We start from the raw sequence: 21,952 nt of genomic DNA, 5'->3' as shown, positions 1-21,952 counted from the left end.
GAAAAATAGAGCTGGGGCCAGACCGCTCAAACTCCATGCAGCTTGGAAACAGTATAAAAAATCATAAAAAATACATGATACATTTCTAATACATAAAGCAATGTCATGGTAAGTATGGGGCTTTCTATTAGGAAAAAGCTTGTTGGAAGGGGCTGAGGTAGCTGGAGCAGCTGGATCAGAGCAGGAAAGAGCAAGTGGAAGCAGGTGAAAGGCAGCCTGGAGATGCACTGCGCAGGGACAGGCATCGTGCTCGGAGACCCGGGTTCCCTGCGCCCCAGAAAATTCCAAGGCTGGTGACGTTTGCTGTCGGTGGCCCTTCCACGGTTATGCCCATTTTAACTCTTCCTGGACTTTTATATCAGCCCTGGGTAAAGTTGTCATTCACACGGTAAAGTGGCGTAGCTCCGATGGCTTCCAGTTCATTCTTCTAACAGCTGTTTTTGAGTATCTGTCATACCCAAGGCATTCTACTTTATATTTTGAGAAATGCAGCGATGTCTCATGATATGGTGCATTCCTATGCTGGAAAAACCACGTGTGAACCCAAGGGCTGTCACGTAGACTGATACGACAGTGGTCCTCTGTTGGCCGGTGGACGAGGCACTGGCCTGGTTGCAGAGCCCGCCTCTGGCAGGTGGGCCAGGCCGGCTTTCTCCCGTGTGGTTGAGCTGGCATCCCGGGATGGTGAGCCTTTCTTTGTGGTCCTTGCTCTGCCAATCTTGAGTCAGTCCGTGCTTTTTCCTGGCAAAACGTGCTTTGGGTGTTCAGTGCTCTGAAGGCTGATTGCAGCGTTGGGCTTCAGTCCCTGGGTTTCCTGGGGATGAGGTTCCCTATGAATCTCCCTGTTATGACTTGGAGACAGTGTATCATAGTTACAAAAGGAGATCTTGGTTTAGTGAGAGCTGCTTAAGGTAGCTGCAAAACAACAACTATTTGACCGAATTCCGTCCAAGGATTTATAATCCAGCCCTAAATATGTGAAAGTTTCTCTCTTCTCTGTCTCTCCCGTCTCTCTCTCCACCTTCCCCTGTCTCTTTGTCATGTCTGTCTCTGTCTCTCCCTCCCTCTCTCTGCCCACGTGCCCCTGTCTCTTTTTCTGCTAACACTGAAGGAGAGAACTCTTTTAAAAGTTAATGAACGAGTTGCCGTGGAACCCTATTAGATTTTCCTTCCATTAAATGCCTGCTACAGACTTTTAATGGATGTTTTAACTAGGCATTGTTATCAAAAGGACTACTGCACAAATTAAAACCAGGCCCACAATCTGTGAAGAGAAAACTGGATTTACTTTTTGCCTTCAGGTATAAAAGACAAATGCAGGGACAAGGTGAAGTCTGCATTGGTATTTTTAGAAGTTGGATGCGGGAAAATAGCCAGTGCCACCTGAAGCTCTGGAAACAAACAGAGCTTGCATGGCACAGGTAGATCCCTCTTCAAAGTGAAGGCGTTGACAGGAATCCCTGGATTTTTAAGTGTATGTCAGTGTTAATTTTTAACTATTTAGTTGGTATTTAAAATATCTTCTTAGTTTGCGTGATGCTGCTGTGTATGTTCCAGTTTTAAACAGGAAGCTCTATTTAAGGGAAAAGGTCAGGCTTTCCAGGGGCCTGCCGCACCAGACGGGGGTTGTCTCCTTGCAGTCACTGCACCAATAGAGAATTTTTCAAACTGCCAGATTTTTGGTTTCTCGTTTTGTTCTGATTGATTTTATTTTAGCAAATTGCCCCCTTTGTCCCTATAAAATTTGCATAGTCAAATGACAGATTTTGTGTTTCACAAACAGGAAGTTCTTGTCTTATCCAGGCAGGTCCTGGAGACACGAGTGTTCTTCTGTTTCTCCATCCACGGCTTTCTGATCAAGTCGCTGTCAATTAATTTCTGTTGCAAATTATTCATAATCATGGTGCTGAACAAACGATGCCAAGTTCTCAATGGATGCCTACTGTATGTACCAGAACAGAAAAAAAGTTGTGCTTTTATTAAGTGTCATTCTGATGAGTCTTAGTGTTGAATCTTGGTTAGCACTTGGCTCTGACTTCCACAAATGCAATGCCCTGAATACATAACTGCCAGGGGAAAGGTCTTTCCCTCTTCCCCGGGAAACACGACCTCACCGCCCTTCCAGGCACATCACCAGCACTGAAGCGGCCTTACCTTCCTAGCGTGGATTCAACCAAGACTGGCACGTCACATTCTGCTTCTTGAAAGCCGACATTTTGAAAAGAAAGTCAGACACAGAGCATTTGTTAGTTGGGCATTTCCTATGAAAGACCGGTTCCAGTTCTTTGGGAGGAAATTGGCTACATGCATGCACTATTCAGGGCTTGTTTTAGTGCTAAACTGTGGCTAAAGTGTGGGCAAAGGTGAGGAAGTTCTGTGAGCTTCATCGTGGGGAGTGTCCCTTCTCATCTCGGGAAGTGCGGGCGATGATGGGGGCCCTGGCTCTCTGTTCAACCCCTGATGGGGTGGTGGTGGTTTCTGGGGTATCTCTGTGTGTGTGTGTGTGTGTGTGTGTGAGAGAGAGAGAGAGAGAGAGAGAGAGAGAGAGAGAGAGAGAGAGAGAGAGAGAAAGGAGGCATATCGCTGTATCAGGTCCATCAAAATGCACCCAGTGCAGAACTCTTGATCCCTTGATTGCTGCAAGCTCAGAGCACACAGTGATAACTGAAATCTTTGAGAGTAGATTTAATTTTATGAGCTGTATTATCCAGAATACTAAGCTGTGTAGATCACGCTCGAGTCATGGGGTTTAAAGGGGCGAAGCTCTCTGTGTGGCGGAAGAAAGCCTGTGGCCTTTTTTTTCTTTTTAGGCACAAAGCTAGTTTAATTGAAAGAATAATTTGATTTGCTGCTGCTACAGCAGAAGAGCTTGAGATGTGGCAAATTTTCTCTCCTTTCACCCAAACTCAAGAATTTAATGCTAGCAGGTGAACTTCTGAAGGCTGCTATCAAGTATACAGAGACAATAACTGTCTTAAAAGCGGAATTTTGTCAATATTTTTTGCTGTGGGCCAAAGAACATTCACAATAATGGAGTACTAAAGGCCTGCTTGAGAGTGTTGCAGAGGGAGAGGCAGCGAGGATTTATTCCGAGTTTGAGCCTGCAGTGTTTCGGTGGTATATATGGCTTCTGAATAATCTTTTTGCTCTAGCAAATGGAGGCACCCACATATAATTTTCTGCTCAGGAAGAGCATATGGTAGACATTTCTACCCAGGGTTGCCGAATGGGAAGCGCCTGAGCCTTAGTTTTTTTTCAGTCACCGCATTAGCCCACCACCAACTGAATACCTTTACCAAACGCCAGTATCTTCTGACAGATAAAGTGGGAGGTGGAACGGCCAGGCGCAGGCCGTGTGGTCAGGCTGCTGTGGGGGAGGTACCCTAGAGGGCCGCTGCTCCCGCCAGGGGGCTGTGCCTCTTTGCACAGGGAGTGGAGTCCCTTTGCCCTTGGTTTTAAACATGCCATTTCACCATGCTTTTGTAGAAAGTTGGTTAAACAACAAATTGCACAACCCGCAAAATGTAATGGCCTTTATGACTGAAAACAGATGCTACATTCAGTTGCGTGAATTGCCTCGCCCCTTAAGTTTCTTACTTTCCAAAGAATGATTCCCTGAAATTTCATTTTGGAAAACATCGCTTCCCTCATTCTGCTTATGAGAACTGGTGCCTACGTTTGTAACGCTGTTTCAGTAAAGCGGTTTTCTGATCTAGATAGAGGTGAAGCCATTTTTGTGATTTTTCCAGTGTTCTCCGTATTTGGAATAATTAGAAGGCAGAGACGGAGGAGCAGCCACACACACACATAGGCGAGCACACACGCTCACCCGCAGCAGAGAAGCACAGCTTTGTCCTTCTTTTGAAGTGTGAAAAATATCAGTGACCTTATCATTAAATGTACTTGTTGCTGTATTTATTTGAAATGTTCAGACTTTACTATTTTTTTTTTTACTTCCTGTTCATTTTAGTGGAAAAGGGTAATAGCAAAATATTTTATTTATTCTGAGCCACAGTGCAGGCAAAGTGAAAGTAAATCCCAAGCTTCCGGTGCACTCAGAAACCACAGTAAAAGCAGTGTTTTCTCAAATATAAAGATAGGAGCAATAGCCAAATAATTCTTTCGAGGAAGTTGGGAGCTATAGAAGCCATGTAGAACTATTATATGAAAAATATATGCGAACTTACAAAAATGTTTCTCATACTAGAAACTATGTATCCATCAGGCAAGATTTTCCTCATGTTTATAGATGGTGAAATTGATGTAGCTCTCTCCTAGTATCAGTGGCCTCAGTAATTGTATCCACTTCAATGTAAGGTTCTTATTTGGGTGCAACTGAATACTTCTGTTTCTACTGAAGACTTTTTCCCTTCAGAAATACCATATGATGAAGTTGCCTGTGGAATGTGGTACATGTGTATCCGTCCTCAGGTTCATCTGGAAAGCAATAGACTGTGGCCCACATGTGTCTTTCATGCTAACCTTTGTGCGTATTTCAGGCATCACCTTGTGATTGTATCAGTACTCTTATCATTATACATCATCCAAGGGTTATTTATTGAAGATAGATTGAGTAATGCTGAACTCACAAATATGGGATTGAAAATGTAAACACGTTTTTGTAAATACAGTTGACAGCTAATTGGCCCACAGTAATAGAGGGTGCAAGTGAAAGAAAATAGAAAACCACAAATTTCTAAAAGAAAATTTTTCCCTCTCATTTGGAATCCATTTTATACGTTTATGGGAAGCTAACGTTTCAGTTAACTATGACATATAAGATATACGTTTACTCACCTAATTATACTTCCTGTTAACAGTACCTCATCTCTTTGTGCGTCCAGCTTTGCGAGTGTGATGGTTTAATTACCCTCTGCGGTGTCTGCACGCTCTGCTAAGTCTTGCTTGAGGGAGCCAGGAATTTCTTTATGAAAGGTTAGAAATAGCCGCAGAGGCAAGGATTCAGAAGCCGGTGTGCTGTGAAGCCACAGGGTCACCCACTGGCAGCAGTGCCAGGCAAACCCCTCGGCGTGGGAGGAGGCCCAGGCGCGTGCTCCCTAATGCGGGGCGGGGGCTGGGCTTCCTGGGGTGGAGAGGCCTGGGTGGGAGCCCCAGATCTGGGCCACTGTGGTCCCTGGGCTCCTGGGGGGAAAGCTGGGTCCTGAGCCGCCTCCCGCCTACCCGGGGCTCTGGGCTCCAGGCCCTGGCAGCGCTGTGTCTGTCCCTTGTCCCTGTGGCCACCCGGGTCCCACCTGCCACCTGGGCCGGCCGCTCAGACAGGCATCCTTCCCAGTGGTCTTCCTGCAGCTCCTCCTGAGGAGCCACTGGAGCCACAATGGGTGAGAACCCTGAGCGCCTCGCCAGCCCCTGCGGCGTCTCGGGGAGAGCGTCGCCCCTGCGGCTCCGCGTCCCTCTCACCCCTGCGGCGGGTGGGGGCAGCTGGCCTTCTCTCCGCCTTACCCCTGCAGTAGGTGGTGAGGGGTGGGGGTGGGGGGAACACATGACTTCCTCATCTAACTCCTTCAGTAGATGGGGGGGAGGGCAGGTAACTTCCTCGTCTCGCCACTGAAGTAGATAGGGGCTGGTGACGTCCTCTCCATCCCACGCCTGTAGTAGCTGGGGCATGCAGGACCTCCTCCTCGCCTCACCCCTGCAGTTGGGGGGGAGCACGTGACCCCCATCTCACCCCTGCAGTAGGTTGGGGGTGCATGACCTCCTCGCCACGTCACCTCTGGGATGCATGACCTCCTCCCTGCCTCACCCCTGCAGTAGGTGGGGGGACGTGTCGTCCTCCTCTTCACCTCACCCCTGCAGTTGGTGGGGGCACATGACCTCCCCATCTCACCCCTGCAGTAGGTGGGGGGACGTGTCGTCCTCCTCTTCACCTCACCCCTGCAGTTGGTGGGGGCACATGACCTCCCCATCTCACCCCTGCAGTAGGTGGGGGGAAAGACTTCCTCCTCCTTGCCTCACCTCTGCAGTAGGTTGGGGGTGCATGACCTCCCCATCTCACCCCTGCAGTAGGTGGGAGGGGGTGGGGGGTGACCTGGCCGGCCCTGCCAGGCTCCTCCTGGTCCTCAGCCACAGGGTGCCCTTCCTGCCTCCGTGCCCACACCCTCACCCCACCTGCCCAGCCCCGGCATGGGCTTCTCCCCGAAGAGTCCCCAGTCTTTTCTAGAAGCCTTACCTCCCCCTTGGGCCCTCCCTTTCGCCCCACTCTGTGCCTGGCATGCGGCCTGTCCTCCCTGCAGTGAGGGGCCAGGGTGGGCACGATCCCTTCTGCCCTCCCTCGTGGGCGTGGACGGGGCGGCGTGGGCCCGAGGTGCATGGAGCGCGGTGGGGCAGCAGGCAGTGCAGGGCGGGCTCAGCCGGTGCCCCCGGCGGCCTCTGCACGAGCCCCCGCTTCCTGGAAGCTGAGCCCGGAGCGGCCTCGGCCCCGGGGAAGGCCGGGCTGAGTGCATCTCCCCTCTGAGAGTGAGGTGCCAGTCCAGAGCTCGTGAGTCTCGGCCTCCCAGATGGGCTGGGATGAAGGAAGGCCGCAGGTCACCTGGAGCAGGACCCGGTCAGCAGGGGCCTGGCGTCCTGGCACTGAGGGTGCGGGATGGATTCCTTCAGTGCCTTTGGGAGGGCGGAGGCCTGGCCACGGTTCCGTAGCCCACGAGGGGTGGTCTGAGGACACCCCACGCCAGTTCCAGTGCCTGTCCCTCAAGAGGCACCAGCCCCAGGCCGGTGTGCAGGGGACGTGCCTCTTTGCAGTCAGAGTGTAGTAGTTAATCCTTGCACACGAGCTATTTAGACCACACTCCGCTATTTTTGTGGAATCTTTTAAAAAATTACTTTGCTTTTATCAGTGTTCTTTTCTATTTCTTTTTACTGGTAAAGTCAATTACTGAAGAAAAATAATTTCGAACTAGAAATTATCTTTTTAGTTTGAAATAAAATTATGGGCAAGGAACTTCTACTAAATTGTCTAATACTTTTTCCTCTTTGCATAAGTGTTCATATTATATGGAAAATTGGAAAAAAACACAGAAAAACAAACCAAAAACGCATTATTAAAGATCGTCCTACCCCGGCTTAGCTTATTGTGAACATTCTTATCTGAATTCGTTCAGGGTTTTGTTTTTTCTCTATAGATAGTCTTAAAGCAAAGCTGGGGTGATGGTAATATTTATTGGCTTGCTTTTTCACTCACTAAATGGTGAACAGCTTTTTACACAATTCTTTATACATTCTCACTATTCTTTCTTTAAGAGTTTTTTTTTTTTTTTTTTTTTTTTTTGACGTTGCTTTGTCAAGCTTTGGCGCCTTCTGCAAACCTGTCTTCAACATGTATCCATCTATCTTTCCATTTCTAGTACATGAAAACGATCATGTTCCTGGGCCATTGCCAGCATGGGTATTTTTTAATTTGACAATCTTTCCCAGTTTAGTTACTGTGAAGTAGTGTTTCAGCTTGCATTTCTGGGATTACAGGTGTGCGGGAACAATTTTTCCACATATTTTATGAGACAAATGTATTTTTCCCTTTTTGAATTATTTTTGATCATGTTATTTGCTCCTTTTTCTGTTGCTTTGTTCAGCCATCTTACTCATTTGGAAAAGCTGTAACAAAGGTGTCAACTCATTGCTTTGGTATCTCTGTAGTTGCAGATGATCCCCTTTGGTTTGACATGAAATAAAAATACTTTGTGGTGTTTTTCCCACCTTCTGTTGTCTTTTAAGATTATGCAAGTGATACAGGCTTATTTTAGAAAAATTTGAACAAATAAAAAAATTTAAAAATTCATGAAACTTACTTCAAATCTCGTCATCCAGAAATTACCAAAATTGATATTTGGATGTCTATTCTTCTGGACCACGTCCTATACAGATCTATTAATGTCTGTCTGTATCTGTCTATCTGTCTGTCTCTATCTATCTATATCTCTGTCATTTTCAGTGCTTGTATAGTATCCCATTTTGTTGTTATGCACAAATTAATGGAGAAATCAACCATTGTTGGCAGTGTGGTTTTCTCCCACTTTCACAGCTGTGAGCCACTGTGTAATTAATATCCTTGTATGTATATCTTGGGCATAGCCTCATCATTTCCTTGATAAATCCCACAAGTAGAATTACCAGGTCAAAGGTTTTGGATGTTTTAAATTATTTTGGTGCATGTACTACTGCCAGCTGGCCTTCTGGGAAGGTCGTGCACATTTTCAGTCCCACCAGTGACGTGCATTTCTCTGGGTTACGGCATTTTTTGATATATTGAGTTGTTTTCATGTAGTTTAATTGGTCCTTTCTTGCATAGTTTCTGCTTTTAAAGTGATGTTTAAAGGTGCCTTCCAGTTTTCAAGATTATATAAATATTCAGTTTTATTTTCATGAGTTGTTTTATATTTAAGTATTTGATATATCTCAAATTAATTTTGGTATATGGTGTGAGGAGGGCATCTCACTTTATTATTTTTCTAAATGCCATTTATTTAAAAATCTGTCCTTCCTAATTGGAATTCTAAATGCTACCTTCATTGTACACCAAGAATATAGACATATGTGTATGCGTATGTATTTGGGATTGTCTTTCAAATTCCACTTTGATTTCAATGAGCAGTCTGCCTCTGTTCCTGCCCTGTGTCCCCTTGTTTTAAGTACTGTGTCTATAAAATGCAATTGAAAGAATATAGCTTTCCACTCATCTCCTGTGCCCACTGCTTTTCTTTTTTCAATGACTGTTTTTTTTTTTTTTTCTGTTCTCCTAAACAAACTTTAGAATCGTTTTTGTCATACCTTGGGGGATTTGACTGAAATGGTATTTAATTAATAAATTAATTCTGGAATACTCAGCTATCTTTATAGTGGTAAATTTCCCATTCTAAAAATAATAACATATTTTCCAGCTTATTCAGATCTTATTTTACTGGCTACTATAATGTTTTGTGAGTTTTTCAAAAGTAATCTCCTGGGTTATTTATTTATTAATTAATCTGTTATTTATCTGTTTATGTTAGCAGATGCTATTGTTTACCTTTGTATGTGGTACCTAGATTTCAGTGCTGTGTTTTAGTACTTTCTTCTCATGACTTTGTCTTGTGGCCTTTCTGTTTTGAGGAAATACCATAGCTCTTCAGTATTGATGCGTTAATGAGGGGTTTGGGGTTTTTTTAAAAAGTCAAATATCAGTTAGCAATGATGCCTTAAAGCATCTTCTTTATCTATAAAGAATCAGTGGTTGAACACAGCCCGGGCTGCAGCAGTATCGGAACTCCCGCTATTCAGTGGAGGTTTGGGAAGCAGAAATTTTACTTGGCTGTTGTAGAATCAGTGAGATACTGGGGTTATTTACCCTGGAAAAGGAAACCATCTTCAAGTCTGTGAAGGCTGACTGTTTAAAAAGTGAAATCTTTTCAGAGTGAATTGGGAGGAATAGGGGCGTAAACACAGTGAAATAGTGAAAGCAACTGGATGTGAACATAAAAAGTGCCCACTAGATAGAGGGCTCAGGAAGTGAGGGAAAGCAGCTGAGTGAAAAGGTGTCTTCATAATGAAATCTTCCTGATTTTCTCACAGTCTGCAGTTTTAGGGAAGGCCTTTTGCAGGTATCTTTCAGATGTGCTGCTTTGTAAAACATCCACAGTTTTTCAGGTCAGCGTTAACTTGTAGTGGTGAAAGAATCTTTAAAAACATACGAAATGTTATGGGTTTGCATTTGCCGCTGTGCAGAAGAATTGCTGTTGCGTAATCTGGAGATCTTTGAGCCCCCGGCCTGGGCCTGACAGAGCATTGACTGCAGTATTCATGTGTTTTGGGTAGTTTTTCGGGGTCATCTTTAACCTAATGTAAAATAATCATTCCCTCTTTTCATGCTTCTGTTTGGTTTTAAAAATGAAAATTAAATCTTGGTTTGCTACTCGAATACACTGTGTTTTAGAAGTTACAGCAAGGAATTGACAGTCATGTTTCTGCTCAGTTTTAATAAATGTGTCTCTTAGAGCAGCCACTGTTTCTTCTCTTTCTGTTGAAAGGGAATACTACTGCTTTATGGGACTACAGGATCCTTTAATATGATAGTACATAAATAAGGATTTGAGACATTAACAAAAATATATTTTTGAAACACAGTAAAACCTCATCTATGCAGAAACTAATTAATTACCATCTTTATTTTTCTGGATCAGAACTAAGAAGGGATTGAAAGACACTGAGCATGAAAAGTCCATGTACTGAATTTGTTATTTACTCATAGACAATATCTCCAGGTTTTCAATGATTATTTAAATTTTACTGTTCTGTTACACACAGTTCTAATATTCATAAGTATCTTCTAGGCTACAACAAATTAAAGGTAGTGAATTGGAAGTGGGAAAAGACACACAGATAACAGGGAGAAATGATAGCAGATGACCTAATGTAAGGGAGAAAAGAGGGAAAAAACTATAGCAAAATAATAAATAATATGAAGAGCACAGCACTGTCGGCCTTTTCTTAGAAATGGAATAGTTCTTCACCCGCTTGCGGTTATCACTGATGGCTCATAGGTTTTATTTCTAGTTGTTAGAGAATTTTAATTTTATTCAGTATGCTTTAAATGGTGTGGCAAAAGCATGAAGATTTTATGTAGATTTCCCAGTGTTTAAACATTTTTATAAAATTCTGTTTAAAAGGGTACACTTCCAATTATCCAGAAAATCTAGCCTTCAAAAAAGACTCCCCATTGGGGTTCTGAATACTTGTGATTTTACTTCATGATATACTTTCAATAGTTGATAGCATACATTCTTTAATTATTTTGTGGAAACATTTTTGCCTATAGTCTCTCATTGGTGAAACACACCTTCTGTATCTGTTTTAATGTATGTATCCTTTGAGTTGAATTTGCTGGAAAAAATTTGGTTCTGTTCCTCTGACATGTGTATTTCCTTTCTTCCTCCTCTACCATCTGGGATGCTTTCTCTAATATTGCATTTGGAAGAGGAGAACACTCACTGTGTTTCTTCAGCATATGTGGGTCTGGTTGAATTCACGTCTGCCTGTTCACCTCTAGTTTTTCATTTTCACACCTCTATGGAGGTGGTATGCTGCTCTTCCATGCCTGGTAGTGCTGTAGGAAATGTTACTTAAATGTGTGAATTTGACCACCAGGGTACATTTAGCTCAATAGGAAACAAATATGCTAAATACAGGTAACATGCTATTTACACTTACAGGTAGTAACTTACATTTTCTAACCAATCATTCCCTCCCCCCCCCGCACCCCAACATAGCTGGGGATATACAAGCCAATTGTCACTTTAAAAAATATAACTGTTTTTGATTTTATGTATGATACAGTATCTAATAATAGTGCTAGGAAAATGCCACTTGTATTTTTTAGTACCTAGGTGGTTTTTCCCGATTGTTAAAATATATGCATGTAGATTGGACATAAATGAAAAAACTAAAGTCTGGTTTCAAAGATTTCTAGGAAATTAATTTTCCTTGAACACAGCTGCCTGAATTGTTTGATTTCTGTAAATACAATGGAATTGTTGCAGCGATGCTGCAGTTACAAAAACAACAGATAACAAATAGACCACGTTTTTGCAGTGTATTTTACTTCTTGTACTCAGGAAGAGGCTAAGCTAATGCAGAAAAATAACATTTGTACTTATGTCCTAGAAGAATGTCATCAGAACTATTTATTGCTCACTAAAGAAATTAAATTACTTAATGAAGGTGAATTATTAACTTAATTTATTAGGAATTTAATTTGGGAGCTGTTTTCATAGGGATATTGGCCAAGGCAAGACCGATAACACTTTAATGAATAAAGACACTCAGATGACTTTAAATAGGCAACGAAAACTATTTCAGTGGAAAAAGATATTTCTATGCTTTTAACAACAATTTTTTAAAAAAGATCTATTATCAATATAACTATGCAATCATAAGGAGTATGACTTCTTTAAGAGGAATTAATTTTCAACAGTAGTATTGCTTATCACTGAGAGGCATTGTGTCATTACTTTATAAATTAGGTTCAATTTCTGAAATAATTGTAAAGCAGTTTTTGGTAGCAGGGGAGCTATTCATTGTTAATTTTGAGTCATTGAAGCCCAGAAGTCAGGCAGATCAAAGTGTTCCAGGTCTGGTCATAGCAGATCAGCTGGGTCGCAGAGGTTTCTGAACCACATGACCCATGGTGGAGGGGTATGTGTGTGTGTGTGTCTGTGTGGTTATTCTGAAGCCTAAACTGAGTCTACTTTCCCTAGCCTTAAATATGTTATAATATAATCGCCTTTACTGGATATTTCCACCCTGTCCTATTAAAAATCCCACAAAATGGAGAAGGAGGAGATTTCTTGATATCTGCATGTTAGTGATCACAGTGAAAGCCAGAACTGGCAACTGAAGGGCAATTCACTGGAATTTTCTATAAATGTCTTCATATAAACATCATTTTAGTGATTCATGAATTAGATGAAAGAATTGTGGAGAAAAAAAATCTCATTTATTCTTTAAATTGTTGTTTCTGTCTGAAATTTTTAGTCATTTTAGTAATTGTCATGATTATATGCAGTATGAAGTTTTTGGGTCATTCCTGAAGCAACATGTGTTACACGGATACAAAAACATCTCAGTGCTGTGCATTTTACCTGTTCCACGCCCAGATACAAACCACAGCTAGCTAGGTAGCTTGGAGCATTTTTATCCTTGGAATTAAGATTTTTTTTTTAATCTTTAAGTTTTGATATTTCAGATGAAATATTTTTACTTATGATAGATGTTTGGGGAAATGCTGTTCTTTTTAAAATACTTAGATAACTTGATTGTATTGCCTGTTTATCAAAAAATAGTGGTGTTGTGTATTTATTGCTTCAGAGATGCATGTGAAACCCCCTACTATATCTGCATTGCTCATGAAAGGGCTCCATACTTCTCTTTGTTGGAGTTTTAAAGAAGACAACTAAAGAGCTTTATCAAATTGACCTTCAATTGGGGGATCATTAATGAGCTAACCTCCTTCATTGACAGGTCACTCAAAGCCCCACAGAGTGTGTGATTTCCTTTTTTTGCAGTAATTCATTTGAAACATTTACCAAAAACCTTAATGTACACAGAAGACGCTAAACTTTTTTTAAGAGATGGGTCCTTTTTATTGCTGTTCTATGCCATGCGTCTTCTCATGATGTGCCAAAACGAAAAAACAAAGCCCCACACATGATTCTGCCCATGTTTCAGAACCTTGGCTAGGACAAGGCAGAGAAAGTGAGAGTTTAACCTATTAATAAGAGCAAGTACTTGAGCTCATACAACTTTCTATGAGAAAATGTTTTTAAGAATTATCTGAGGATATTTTAGAAGTTACTAATTTAAGAAATTTTTCATTTAAAAAATTTAGTCTTAAGTTTCTTGAAGAAACTTGGTGTTAGGAGACAAAAAAAAAAAAAAAATTAAAAAGGCTGGTATCTGCAGATGAATTCGTGAATGACTTTGCTTTAGCCTCTGGGATCTCTCTGATTTGGTATTCCTGATGAGGAAGCATCAGGCCAGAATGTTTGTACACTCCCTCCTGCTTGTGGATTCAAACGCCACTCGTCACCTTAATCATGTTACGCGTGTTCCTGTGGTAACAGAAGCTCTGCTACCCTCTAGCTCTGTGAGCCTGGGTGCCACCCCTGCCTCAGTTTCTTTGTAAATGATAGAGCTATTGTGTAAGGTAAATGATAGGATTGCCGTGTGCTTGGAACCAGGGCTGTCCCTGGGGCTGTGGATGTCACAGCTTCATCATCAGAGGGGGCGTCTGGACTCTTAGCAGAGAGGGAAGAGAGGAATTCCTGGCCTGTCGAGCAGTGCTCTGGAGGCGGCCTGGACGTGCTCCTAGGATCCATCTGCCAGATGCTGCTCCTCTGTCTGGGAGTCTCTCTCTTGCCTGAGTGTGACGCTGTGTCTGCAGCGTCACTGCAGTGTGTGAAGGCCAGCACAGGGACCATTCCTCTGTGCTCCTCCACCGCGACCACACAGGTTTCGCCGGGATGTGTTGATGGAATGGACATGGTACACACTGTCAGGGTGCTCTCTGCAAGTACCCTACCCCCAAGTGATGTTGGTTTTGTACTGAAATGACATCTCTGGTGTCTACTATACGAGCTTGTCTCTCATGTGCACCCATATATACTTGTTTCACACTTAAAATCTCACACGTAATAACTGTTGCTTTCAGTAAGTGCACATGGGAATGATTTGGTATAAAGGTTAGATAACTTTTGCGTAATGTTACAAGTATTTGCATACTTTATAAATGCAAGAAACTAAGCTTTGCAGGTCTCAAGAAAAATAAAGATTTCTTTATTTGGGCAAAAGGAAAAATTTTTTTTCTTCTAGAGTGTTTCTGTAATAAATTTATTTTCCATGATGATATGGTATATAAATGTGGGTGTCAGTGTGTCAGAAACATACTAGACTTTACTACAGGTAAGGTTGCCAACTTTTCTATTTTATTAAAAGGATGCTACAGAATTGATTTCGTAATCCACTAATGAGTTATCAGCCCTCAGTGAGAAAAACAGCAACCTAGAGTCACCATCCAGGAGTGCCTCCTCACTTGAGCTCACAGTGAAGATCAGGGCAGGTGACTGTGCCATCCATTGATGATGGCAAAGGTGTGGTGACGCTGATGATGCCAGTGGTGATGTCAGTGCCAGCTGCCATTTATTCACATGTTCTTAACTTTTTATTTTAAAAAAATTATAAAAATATGTACTTAAAAATAGTAATATAAAGTTATATAATAAAGAAAGTATTGACATTTCATAAGAAAAGGCCAAAGAATGTCACTCATCTTTTGCCCTTTGTCCATTTCATTTTTTTCTACCCCCAAGGTAACCAGTAGGAGCCACCTGGTTCTGTCCTCCTCAGCTTGCTTTGTGCTCACACAGCTCCATTAAAACACATGAATGCGTGTGGAGTTTTCTGTATCTTCTAAAAAATGAATTCGTTGCTTCACAGTTTTGATTTTCGTGCTTAAACATAAGTCACGATCATTGCTCCAGAGAGAGGTTTCCCTCACTGTTTCATGCTGTAGACTCTCCGAGGTGTGCCCAGCCCATTGCAGTAGCCACCCCGCTTATCCTCAGTTCTGCTTTTTACGATTTTATTCACCCACAGGCAGCCAACCATTGTCCAAAAACATTAAACAGAAAATTCCAGAAATAGATGCATAAGTTTTAAATTGTGCTCCATTCTGCATAGTGTGGTGAAATCGTGCACGGTCCGACACGGTCCCTCCCAGGACACAAATCACCCCTTTGCCCAGCAGCGTCTACACTGTACATGCCACTTGCCCCCATTAGTCACTTAGTAGCTGTCTTGGTTATCAAATCCACAGATCACAGAAGAAGAAGGGTGAGTAAAGTGTGATATTTTGAGAGAGAGAGACTCCATTCATTAACCTTTCATTACAGTACATGGTTAAAATTGTTCTATTTTATTGTAATTGTTAATCTTTTACTGTGCCAAATTTATAAATTGAATTTTAGACTGGATGTGTATATATAGAAGAAAAAAAAACTGTATAATGTAGCCCCTGCAACTAATGGGATATGTTACTATACCTTATTGGTGGACGTCCAGGCTGTGGGTCACCCCAAACAGTGCTGCTGGGTTTACCGATGGGTGCTTTTATTTCCAAGGATATAAAAGTAGGGTATCCTGAGGTCAAAGAGTATGCGTACTTTTAATTGCCGAATTGCTTCTGGAAGGGAAACCTCTCTGGATAGATTACAGCAACTTTCACTTCTTGAACGTGTGTGAAATCCAAGCTCCATGCAGCCCTTTGTACTGATGCCTTTCAGGTCTCAAGTCAGCTCTGTACTTCACCGCATCTGTCGGCCCAGGATTCATCTGTTCTCTTCCTAACCTTGTGAATTAGTAAGTGAATAAATGAACAAATGCATGAATGAGGGCAGGCCTGGCCCCGGAGGGGTTCTTTCTGTGCCCCAGGCCAGCCTCTTAGCCTGTGGTTTCTCCTACTTCCTTGGCCTTTGGTCACTAACATGTGAATTCATTTCAATAGCAAATATTTATTTTTGTCTTCCTGGACAAAAGAAAAATCTCTCCTGTTTTTGCATTTTCCCCAGCATTTGCCTGTAACTCTAGGATGTTGCTTGCAGCATTTTGTTGTGTATTAAAATGAGTTAAGGGTATCCTTTTTTCACATCCTACCTTTAAGTTCTGTAAAGACAAAGACCGTCTTCATCTTGTATTCCCTGCAGAAGTAGTCTGGTGCCAAGCAGCAGAAGCTCAGTAAACGGTTTTGGAATATGCAGAAGAGCACCAGCAGAATCTCTGTCTGTGTCTGTGAACGAAGTCATCTTTCCCTGCTATTTTCTCATACCCCGGTACTATGCATAAAGTTCAGGCTGTCTGTCCCACACTAGAGAGACACAGACAGCTGCTGGCTGATCTCCATAAAGGTGTGCAGAGGGCAGAGTCGGGGAGGGAAGGGGAGGACCACCACCCCAGCCTTTTCACTGGGAGTTTCCTGGATGCTCCTCAGTTTTGCCTTTGTGGCTCCTTCACTCGACATTGATGTGAAACACACCTTGGTTGAATGCCCAGGCATCAGATCCAAGCTTCCAGCTATGGTGGTGGTGTCCAGGGAAGCCTCACCTCCACAGGTTTGAGGCGTCCACAGGCGGCTTGACTTCAGGTGCTCTCTCAGTTTTATACCTACTCTCTTTAAAGGAGCTCTAATGTCAAAGGAAAATGGGTGGAAATTTCTCGATCCATGGGCCGCGTGCCCCTTTTTCCTGGCTGCGGCTCTCGGCCTGAGTTTCCCCCTCCCTGTGACTGCTCTCTTCAGCCAGCCCCAGGTTCCCTCCCCAGGGACCTCAACAGCAGGAGCTGCTTCGCCACCCAACCCCATGACCTGGGGGAGGCAGGAGTGGAAGGGCCGTGCCCGTCAGGATGCGGGGCCTCCAGGAACACCCCCTCTCCCCACACACACACACAGATCTTTGTGGCTGCAAGCCTCTGAGCTTGAGTTCTTGACCATCCCTGTGTCCATCTCTGGACCCTTCATGCTGTCCTCCCGTGGCACCCAGGCTGACGGCATCCGCCATCAGGAACGTTGCTGCTGCCGGAGGCTGTGGCCGGGGAGGAGTGTGGTGGGGTATACCTGGATTCCCCTGGGAGTGAATCTGTGTCACCTCCTGTCACCTTTCACTGGTCACACCTCCCAAGGAGACAGAGAAGTCTAATTCCACGATGTACTCGGAGGATCAGGACCTGAGTGTTGGCAAACAACCCTAAGGCCTACTACCTGGCCAAGTAAGAAGATGAAGGGAGAGATGGAAAAGGGTGGAGGATTTGGGATGGTAGGTAAGAGAACTGTATCTCTTAAGAGACCTGCTTGCTGCCTAATTCTGCCATAGAGACATTCCAAAAATGCTTTGACTTATGGCAACATCATTGTAACAAATTTATGGCCTGCCCAGGGTGATTCTTTTGAAGGACAACAGTCATTTCTTTTCAGAAAGACATTCTCTAAAGAATGTCAGGAGTCTTGTGAGCTCATACTGGCATCTTTGATATACAGCCTGACCCATGCACCACCACCATCAGCTCAACCTTTGATGAGACGGCCAGAGGTGACAGAGCCTCAGTTCCTCATCACAGCCACAGAGCGAGAGGGTGGCCACTGCCTCCAGCAGGGGCTGCTGCCCAGACTGTCACATGCATGGCCTGTGAGTTCTGTGTGGCTTTCTTCAAGGCTTCTGGTTGTATCTTGTTTACAACATAATTTCTCATTTTGTAGTTACATAGTGTATTCAGTTCTTAAATGACTGATAAGAGAAAGTCGCAGTGCACTTCTAAGAGCTGCTGTCATCATTGAATGCTGCAGGACCTTTGGCTGAAATGAAAAGTCTTGCTTTTGGGTATTTGAAATCAAATGAGAGTTTTGACGTTGGGGATGCATGTTAATTTCCATGTAGGATAACCTTACAGATCAACTTAACGGGTAATGAACAAGCAAATAACTAGCTACAGCTCACGTGGCATTTGGCCATCATTCAAGCCAAATCCTTGAGGCTTTGGTGTTGAGAAGGAAGAGTTGGAGGACTGACCTGTATTTTCTCCAGGAGGTAGGGGTTGTGCCTGGTGTGACTTCAGAGTGCAGGGGAAGCTGCTGGTTTGAATGAGATGGTGGCCTGAAAAAGCTGACACTCTCAGAGCCAGTTGAGAGATGCAAAACTGGTTTCCGAGGCTTTCCTTTCGGAGGAAATTTACACTGAATTGGTGAAGCAAAACTCCTTATTTCTCAGAAAGCATTGATTTTACTCCAGTAGCTTACCGGAAGATCATAGCCACCTGTAGACCTTAAGGAACTGTCTTCCCCTCTAGTGATACTATAAAAAACACAAAACAAACAAAAAACCATGACAGGAATGATGAAGTAAGGTACTATGTTGTACTACATGACATTGAGTCGTATTAAAGACAATTGTATACACTTTTCTATATTCTTTTATCTATTCAACAAATATTCACCAAGTGTATGCCAAGCATTGTTACAGGTGCTACACAGCCTATGGCCTGTATAGACACAGAGAGTGTGACTTACAGGCTTACGATCTAAAGGTAAATTGTCAAGTGGCCTCTTGGCTAGGACCATCAGGTTTGTTCTTTTAAGCCTGAGAAAATATAATTTAGTCTCTTTAAAATGCATTTGCATTAAGCATGTATCCAGCCTCGAGAGCGGCCCTGTTACCACAAAAGCAAGTACAGGCGTTACTCTGAAAAGGCATCAAGGCACTTCTGCTTCCCAGTACCGCAGTCTCTGGTGGCCGTGCCTGTATGTAGTCCTCTTCTCAGGGTCTTTCCTGTTCTTCCTCTGCCTTTGGAAATCTGTTTGGAAGCTCCGTTCTTCTCCTTGAAAAGCCTTTCTTACCACCCCCTCTTCCTCCTGGGAGGCTGGAGCACTGCCTCCATGGTGCCCCCAGTGTTTGTCATTCCTGTGCTCAGTGTATCACTTGGAGAGAGTCCACTGGCGCCCTGTGAGGCCCTGCTGGGCCCACTTCTTAGCCATCTGTGTCCTGTACATGGCATCGTGCTTCTGGCCTTCAAGGGGCTCAGAGGACGTTTTCAGGTTACAGTGGGTTTTAGAGATCATCTGCTCCGACTCTGCCATTTTCACTGGTGAGGCACAGAGACTGAGGGTAGAGGATGGACACTCTTCAAGTTTTCCAGCCATGTCTGTTGTATGATTAAGAGTTCAGTTTTCTGGGTAACAGCCCCGAGCTTTTCATATTAAGCCATGCTGCCTCCATAGTCAATGTGTGTGTGCATCAGGAAGCTTCATACTATTCAGTATGCAGGTTCATTAAATATTTGATTAAATATATTACTTGTGGTTATATCTTTTTTTTTTCTTTTTTAAATAAAGGGCATGAAATCATCTGGAATATAATCTAGCAAGCTAACATTATTTCTAGGGTAAAATTGAATTCAACATTTATCGCTTTGACTTATGCCACCTTTCTGAGGACCATGAAGTGCTGTAAGTGCAGGATCTACCTGCGCTTTCGTTTACGTCACTGCCGTTTCAATAATCTTCTGTCTCCTTCGTCCTTTCTCAGTCTGTTAGAGAGATTGCACCCATTTGTTTTGTGTGAAATATCAGTATAAGTAAGTTATCAATAATCAATATATTCTCTGATACCATGCTGTGTATTTTATAAATCCCTTTTCTTGCAAGTGAATGTTAGCATTCTTAATTCTTAACACAATTAAATTGATTAAAGTATGTACTTCTCAGTTAAGGAAGTGACTTGCTTTAGCGATGGTGCCAAGAGATGGTAACCATGCTCAGCATGTCTGTGCTGCTTATTTCCTCTCGGGATTAAACCACAGAGATGGTATTTTTTGTTAGCTGTAGTGTTTGTATCAACATTTCGTACAGATACAGTAATTTAGTGTGAAGGAAAATCAGTGTTTTTCTGAGCTGATTTACATATGCATGTCAGATCTAGCTACGTTCTTTTTATGGTATTGAGGAAAACAAAATGACCTTTTACCAAGTTTTTGATATTGGAAGATTCTGTGGTTTGAATTTGGAGGGGAGGAAACTGCAGAGGGAAAGGAAAGAAGCAATTGTTGATTTATACCATGATGCTAGCAACAGTCAGGCGTCTAAGGTACTTTTCAGCTATAATTGTGTCTTTGCTCAAGGCTACTGTAGTTATACTACATTCCATTGTCGGTCAACTTCACCCGTTTCAAGGAGCTGAAGCTGATACTATAACCATGGAATAATCCAGAATATCCTTTATGTTTCTTCTCTTGCTATATAAGTGCAGTGTTATTTTATAGATTGGAGATATTGCTTCACAGGATCACATAGTACCACTCATTTTTAAGATCAGAGTCCAATAATCAGAAGTATATGTTAAAACTATATTTAGCTGGCTGCCCTCTCAAAGTCCCTGTTTTTTGATACGATTATTTTTCCAAAAAGAAACGGAAAGCAAAATGTCATCCAGTAAATACGTTCGTGGATAGCATATATCTGAAATGGATAGTTTACCCTTAACGGGGATAGTAAAATACCCTACAGAAGCTTTCGTCTGGCTTCTATCAAAATAATTATTTTAGCAGTTATTATCTGCCATCCAGATAACTTCTGCGTGTGGGTGGTGTTGCCATGCTTTGTGCTCCTCAGCCTCCTGCTTACAGTTCTCCCAGGAACTATTACACTGACACATTTTTTCTTTTTAAATGTAGGAGAAGGAGAAGAGAGGGAAAGGGCTGTGAAAGGAATTGCACTCTGATACATCAGTAGTTAGCAACTTATTCTGAGCCGAAGGTGATGGCGCCATGAGGTGGGGTTCTTTGGCAGGGTCTCCCGAGTCAGAAGCACGATACCTGCGCCAACTGAAGGCCAGCCAGTGTGTTCAAGGGAAGGAACTGTATAGATACGGGGTTATAGAAGCAGGTCAGGATCAGCTCATCAGGGCATGCATTCTTAAATGTGTTGTTAAAAGTTTGTTCTTAAACTTTAGTGTCAAATCTGTTATTTAGTGGGGATTTTTTTTTGGAGATTGTGGAGACAAACATTTCTAGTTATGAATTCTAAGCATCTTTTTGCTTGATTACATTTTAGGCAAAGATGTACTATACACAGCAAAATAAATTTCTACTTTCTGTTTCCTCTCATTTCTCACAAGAGTTCAATACAAAACAAGTGTTATTAAAAGAGATTTTTTGGCTTGAATTGGTATGTTAAATATGCTTCTGTTTTAAAATGTTTTAATTGGCTAGAGCAATTTTGCATGGAGAATGTGATCCCATTCGTTCAAATCTTGGACCGTGGCAGAGAAATGTTTCGGTAAGGAGCCCACTTTGACCTCTTCTTCCCCTTTTAACTCATCATCTGTGAGTTTTAAAGCCAAAAAAGTAAGAGAAATCTGTCTTTGAGTGGAATATTTCTTGCAGTTCATTGAGGTGGGATGCCTTTGGCTCGTCGTGTGTGTGTGCTTGAGTAAGTAGAAACACTTTAAGAAAAGTAAACTCTGTGCTTTTCTGCTGTCGTATTTGATTTGGGCTGCGTTCTGATGGTTGTTTGAAGCTAACATGAAATGCAATGCCTGCCTGACCCATTTTAGCAACCCATTATCATAATTTCACTGTCGTATGGCCACTGAGTTAATGTACTTACAAATGACAGAGAAAGTGTGTTACATGACCTTAGGGTTTTCAAAAATTAAATGACGTCTTAGGTCGTATTTCAAAGAATAGCTAAAGAGAATGGTTTTCTTTCCTGCATAAAGTGTCACTGTGCATAGCAACAGGATATTGTATTTCTTTTTTATTACACAAAAATGTGAAGCTTTTAAACTCCTAGATTCCCCACATAAAATTTAATATTGGGGTAGAGAATGAAATAGCAGTGGATAAATCTGCTTCTCCCCCATCTCGTTACTTT

The 21,952-nt window shown here is 42.6% G+C and overlaps 1 protein-coding gene across 1 annotated transcript in view; it reads left to right on the top strand.

The window, feature by feature from the left end:
* Positions 1–21,952, top strand: part of TSHZ1 (teashirt zinc finger homeobox 1) — an 82,042-nt gene that overhangs the window by 34,510 nt on the left and 25,580 nt on the right. The gene's annotated exons all lie outside the window — the stretch shown is intronic.

Source organism: Saimiri boliviensis, chromosome 13 (genome assembly GCF_048565385.1).
Source record: "Saimiri boliviensis isolate mSaiBol1 chromosome 13, mSaiBol1.pri, whole genome shotgun sequence".
Lineage (NCBI taxonomy): Eukaryota > Metazoa > Chordata > Mammalia > Primates > Cebidae > Saimiri > Saimiri boliviensis.
Note: the sequence above shows the minus strand (reverse complement) of the source record. Positions and strands in the feature narration are given on the sequence as shown.